Source organism: Phyllostomus hastatus, unplaced genomic scaffold (assembly GCF_019186645.2).
Source record: "Phyllostomus hastatus isolate PE091 unplaced genomic scaffold, TTU_PhHast_1.1 phas_contig_34, whole genome shotgun sequence".
NCBI classification, from domain to species: Eukaryota; Metazoa; Chordata; class Mammalia; order Chiroptera; family Phyllostomidae; genus Phyllostomus; species Phyllostomus hastatus.
In genome coordinates this window covers 43,278,327-43,284,326 of record NW_025333857.1, presented here as the reverse complement: position 1 = coordinate 43,284,326, position 6,000 = coordinate 43,278,327, and the positions used below count along the sequence as shown (strand labels likewise).

Sequence of the window (6,000 nt, the reverse complement as noted above, 5' to 3'; positions counted from 1 at the left end):
CTAAAATGTCATATGGTGTACCTGAGTGTGATATTGTTATGTTACAGAATTACATGCTTATGATTTTGTAATAAAAAATGTTATTTGTGCTGGACCCTGTATCTTTATATATATATATATATATATATATATATACATATATATATATATATACATATATATATATATATATATATATATATATATATATATATATATCTTTATATATAACTGCATCTTAAAAATTCCAAATTCTGAGGCTGTTGGCCGGGTAGCTCAGTTGGTTAAAGGGCGATCCTGATACGCCAAGGTTGCAGGTTCAATTCCTGGCCAGGGCACACACAAGAATCAACCAATGGACACATAAATAAATGGAACAACAAAATAGATACTTCTCTCCCCCTTCTTCCTCCCTCTAAAATCACTAAAGAAAAATCCAAATTTTGTCATAAAGGTTTTCATGGAACCTGAAAAGGACTAATTCCTCTTCAGTAAAGATGTAGTTAATTCGGCCAGCTGCCGCCTTCGTTCTTAGACACACGGACCTGTTCCATAAAAAGAATCACTGGCTTAGTCACTGCTGACTTAGCTGCTGATAAATGAGAGGTACTAATGGAGACCTACTCAGAAGCAAATAAGATGAAAGTGACAGGCTACCAATCTAAGAAGTCACAACATAATCAAGAGAGACAACAAAACTTACTGTATCTGTCCCCAAACCTGGATGTGCTCAGTTAAGGTTACGAGAAGATCAGAGAAAAGTGATACAAGTCAAGCAATTGGAAAAGCCAGGGCTGATGTCCAACATACTCTCAGCTTTTGAACCTTTGGTCTGACCAGGTAACCGTCTAACAGCAAGCAGCAAAAATTTTGCTTTGGAACATGGTAGAATATGACTCTAAAGGGGTCATTATTGCCAGCTCATAATTCAGTTCAGCAGGTTTTGGCTCATAAAAGTATTCTGGGGCATTTAAGGAGATCTATGGTCAGGTGGTTGTTAAGTTATCTTGGACACCCTTCAAGGTGAGTCACTGTCCAGGTTGAAAACAGTTTTGACTGTAAGCATACCCTTAGGGGTTTGTGTACTTCCCCATTTATCCTTCTGTTGTTAGGATTTGTGAGGGCTGAGAGGAAGGGGTTCCCACCCCAGAAACTCCGGCTAGGTAAGTTCCAAAGGAGATAATTCTATGAGAGCTTTTCTCAGTCCCAGCCATATGTTAGAATTACCCGGGAAGTTAACAGGAGTGTCCAACCTGCAGCCTGCGAGCCGCATACAGCCCAGGATGGCTGTGATGTGGCCCAAGTTTACTTAAATTTACTTAAAACATTATGCGATTTTTTGTGTGATTATGTGTTGCAATATATTTAACATGTGGCACAAGACAACTCTTCTTCTTCCAATATGGCCCAAAGATGCCAAAAAGTTGAACACCCTACAAAACAAACAAAAATACCAGTGTTTGGACTCAGAACTCCAGAGTTAGGAAACTGGCATCTCAATACTCTAAATTAAGCTCCCAGATAATCCTAACCTCTGGCCAGCGCCGTCAGGGTTAAGAACCATTGCTTTAGAATTTTCTAGTGTAGGAACTTTATAAGATGTTAGTTTTGTAGCATCCACTCAGGGAGGTATGACCTGACAGTGCTTTCCAAACTTCCTACGCCCAGCAATCTTCATTTTATCTGTGGCAAGTAGTCGGAAGTGTCACAGCCTAAAAAAAATAGGGCTTGAGACAACAGTGGAGGGCTGGGGGGTGGGGTTGGGATGGAGATTATGGCCAACTGGGAAGGGATGTGGAATTAAAAAAAATTTGAGCATAGTCGCCCCCCATCCACCGCTCCCCATATCTGTTTTTCACTGGCTCCTCTACTCTAGCCAGTTTGGGCCTGGACCCCTGAAGGAGGCTTGAATGTGGCAAGGTGCATGGCGCTGGGCGTGGTTGGCTCTGGTTTCCGGAAAATTCCTTGGTGGCCAAGAGGTGTGGGGGAATTGTCTCTCCAGATCGCTTAGCTCCGCTGCTGTGTCCCACCTATGTGCTTCCTTAAGAAGCGTCCGGACCACTCGATTTCTGCTATGGAGTTGTGTCCTCAAGGAACGCCCGTGGCCTTGGCTGAGAAGGGGAGGCTACCAGGCAGCAAAGAGGGAGTGCAGCGTTGATTTTCCCGCTCCCGCCTAGGGGCGGTGGGTTGGACAAAAGCACCTTGGGGCTGGCGTAGCTAGCTACACTACCCTGGCGGCACCCGCCTTGCCTCGCAGCGCCACCTCCCCGCGCCGCGGGCGCTGCCAGGGGGCGGGGACTCGCCGCTGCGGAGGACGGAGACGAGGCGGCGCTGGGCGCGCAACCCGGAGAGGACTGGAGTGCAAGGCCGGTGGCAGCGGGGAAAGCGGCCGCGTGGCCTGGGAGCCAGGCTTGCAGCGCCAAGCAGCCACCGGAGCTGTGGCAGGAGGTGAGTGAATGGCCTGCGTTCCCCCGGCGCTCCTGGTCGCCTCCCTGTCCCCTGGCTGCCTTCACTCTCTTCGTCCTTCCTGAGCCTAGGTTTCGCCCACAGGGACTCCGTGCGGGTCCAGGGAGACACCGCCCGGCTCACGACCCGGCTGCAGCCTTTTCCTGGAGCCTGCTCTGCCCCTGCTCTGCCGCTTCCTGCGCCAGAGCCTTCGCTTCGGGGTCTCCCGGACCCCCTGGGCTCTATCCCCTAGCTCCGTGGGGCCGTGCGAGGATTCCTCCCTGCCCCTGCGGAGGCTAGTCTGGGACGATGCGGGGCCTTTCTTTTTGTTCTTAGCTTGGTTACCCGTATTGGCATCTAAAGTCAAAAGCGTGCGTCCCCAAAGTCGTCCCGGTGCCAGTTCTGTGAACATGATGGGCACCAGAGCAGGGAAAGAGGGCTGGCAGCACCGTTCACCTCACCTCCTTGTCTTCCCTCCACCTCCCAGCCTTCGGCTAGCTCGGCCCGCAGCGGGTGCACACGTTGGCAGCGGTCAAGTCCTGGCAGGTGACCGGGAGCTGGACGCTGGGTCCTGGGACCGCACTGCTGGAGCCCAGGTGGAGCCCGTTTTAGGGATGCTCCAGGTCCCCTCCTGTATTTTCCACCACTGGCTGTGTGAAGAAGGATCTACAGAACTTTCGCTGTGCCGTAAAAATAGTTTCCTGGGTTCATATACTCTTTATATTTCACAACCTGTTTAATAGTTTTAATGTTGGTTTTTGAGGGTTTTTTTTTTTTTTGGTAAAACAAAGTGGGAAAAATACCTGTTTTGATCAATATTTTTTAGCAGAATTTCAGAGTCATTATTGTTTTGAGTTCCATAATGATGCTAGACATTTTCAGATGTCCCATTTTTAAATTTGCTTTAACAAACTTGTGTGGCTTTCACCGTTTTTTGAGATTTTCTTTGTCTGGTTGGGGTCTCCAAGGGCCTATAGCCTGAAATTACGTAAATGTTGAGGGACATTTCTAGGCATGGGTTATTAAGATGTCCAACAGCCTGATGAAATATTTAACAGCTCCGGAGTGACTCTGTTTGGCTTATGGCCATCAGATTGACTCAAATCTAGGCAGTTTTAGTGTTTCAGAATTACTTGGAGCATGAGACCTGGGGAGCAGTGTAATCTCTTGGAGGTCCTTGTGGTCCCCTAGGGTAGTCTAGGTCCTTCTCGTGTCATAAAAGATAAAACTAAGCTCATGCTATCGGGGAGAATAACTTTATTTGTAAATACAAACCAGGCCAGAACTCAGTTTTTAAAGTGTCAGTGGTTAAAAAGACATTGAATTTTTAAGATGTTTAAAAGAAAAGGTTAGCTCTTCGAGATGTTATTTTGTTCTTCTATGGCGAGGTGATCACGTTTGTTTCATCAGTTTTGCTAAAAAAATGAAAGACCAAGGATGAGAGGAAGGGGTGCTGAGGGTGAAGGAGGGGTCAGATTGCAGTGACAGTGCCACCAGGAGCTAAGGATGCCATTTGCTTTCTAGCTGCTGGTCCAGGTACTGATGGGGGATGCAAAGATTTTGGGTTTACATATGTTTTCAGGAGTGAGGCAGAAAGAGCAAGGAGGGTGGTTGACCACTTCCCTCAGCCAGGCGGGCTCGGCTGAACCTGACAACCCTGTGAAGGTGCAGGCTGGGGTTCTGCGTTGAAGCACACGGGGTAGCAGGGCAGAGCCTGGGGAAGCTGCCACTGCAGGGAGGAGTTGGAAGGGTGTCACCAAGCAGGCTGTGGGGAGCAGGGCAGTAAGGCTCCTTGACAGGCACTCAGTGAAAGGGAGCTGGAAGGCAACATGGTCCCCAAAGGCCATCCCTGCCTGGAGGGGCCAGGAAGGAGGGAGGGAGACTGGGATGAGGGATGAGAGTCCCTGTGCCCTGGGCTTTAATTCAGCTGTATTATTGTTATGTTTATCTTTAGAAAATAAGTTGCTTTAGGAAGAGACAAATTTCTTTTTCAATGACCTAACAATAAATTTTCTTTTTCAATGACATTACTAAATAATATCAATAATTGGGGTAAGAAAAAAAAATGCTGCTTTTTGGTAAACAGTCCCTCCTGCCCCTCCAAAGGAAAACTTTGTTAAATTTTTGAAAACATTTGCAGAAGTAGAAAGAATGGTCTTGATATGCTTTTGCTCTCCCATTAGGAAAGTGTGAATGGTATTTCATTTGTCTCCACCTTCCCCCGCCCCCCCCCAAAAAGTTCTTTGATTGTGGTTGTTTTCTTTGGTGGACTTTCAGGTTACTGATGAGGCTTCAACAGAAGAGAGACTTGGCTGGAAGAAGTGTTTCCTAGATTCCCAGAGTCTACTTTGCTTCACACACACATTTCTCTACGCTTTCAGGGGCCGGGGGAAAAAGCATGCCTTCTCAGATTTTCAGATTTTTACACTTTGATCTTATTTTTCTTTCAAACCTTTTAGGGCTGTTTTAATAATACTTTCCCACAGTTAAGATTTTTGAAGATTAATTAGTGTCTGACAGGAAGAACATATGTAAAAATACTATGTAATGTGATTTCAATGACATATTTTGTAGTTTACTGTGGTTTCCAGATTTTTTTAATCATTCTCATTAGTAAAATAAATTTAAACACCTAAAACTTATACACTGTGCTCTGTCAGTTATATCTCAATGAAATACCTTTTTAGCTCTCCCCATGTGCTACTATTAGCTTGTATCTCAAGGCCCAGTTTACATTTAGAGCTGGATTGTTAATAACTGGAAGTAAAACCCTATTTCAAATACTCCCTGAATTTTGAATATTTTTGTCCTGTTTCTGGTCAGATCATATTTTTTTTTATTGAATTTAATTTGGGGTGACATTGGTTGATAAAAATATATAGGTTTCAGGCTTATTGTGTGCTCACCACCCCAAATCCAGTGTCCTTCCTTCACTGTTTATCCCCCTCCCCCCTTGACCCTCTCTGTCTCCACCCACTCCCCTTTCCCTCTGGTAATCACCATGCTATTCTCTGTGAGGGTTTTTTTTTCCCCTTTAATTCCTTCACCTTTTTCACCCAGCCCCTCAACCCTTCTCCCCTCTGACAGCTGTCAGTCTGTTCTCTGTATCAGATCATAGTGTTATTTATTTATTTATTTATTTATTTATTTAAGATTTTGTTTATTTTTAGAGAGGGGAAGGGAGGGAGAACAAGGGAGAGAAACATCTCTCAGTTACCTCACTAACAGACCCCCCCAGGGAACCAAATCTGCAGCCCGGGCACGGACCCTGACTGGGAAGCAGACTGGTGACCTTTCCCTTTTCCCGACAGCGCCGCACTGTCAGGGCCAGAGCACTGTCAGGGCCAGAGCGAAGTTTTTTCTTTGGTGTGGTTCGTGCAGAGCTGACTCCGATAGAACCATGCACCTTCCACAATGGGCTTGCGCTCACCTGTGCTTGCGTTTATCAGTATAACTAATTTGCGCTTTTTATAGGACTCTGAAAGCTTCCTGTCCTGCTTCACATCCATAATGTGTAGTCGTGTGTCAGCCCGCCTCCCTGTGCAAGTCCCGAAGGCGAAGGAGCGCCTCAGGCGC

At 46.2% G+C, this 6,000-nt stretch overlaps 1 protein-coding gene across 1 annotated transcript in view; it reads left to right on the top strand.

Annotated features, from left to right (window-relative positions):
* Positions 1-2,277: 2,277 nt before the first annotated feature.
* Positions 2,278-6,000, top strand: part of GOLM1 (golgi membrane protein 1) — a 49,150-nt gene continuing 45,427 nt past the window's right edge. The window contains exon 1 of the mRNA XM_045840155.1: positions 2,278-2,427. The gene's annotated coding sequence lies outside the window, so the exon portion shown is untranslated. The remainder of the gene's footprint in view (positions 2,428-6,000) is intronic.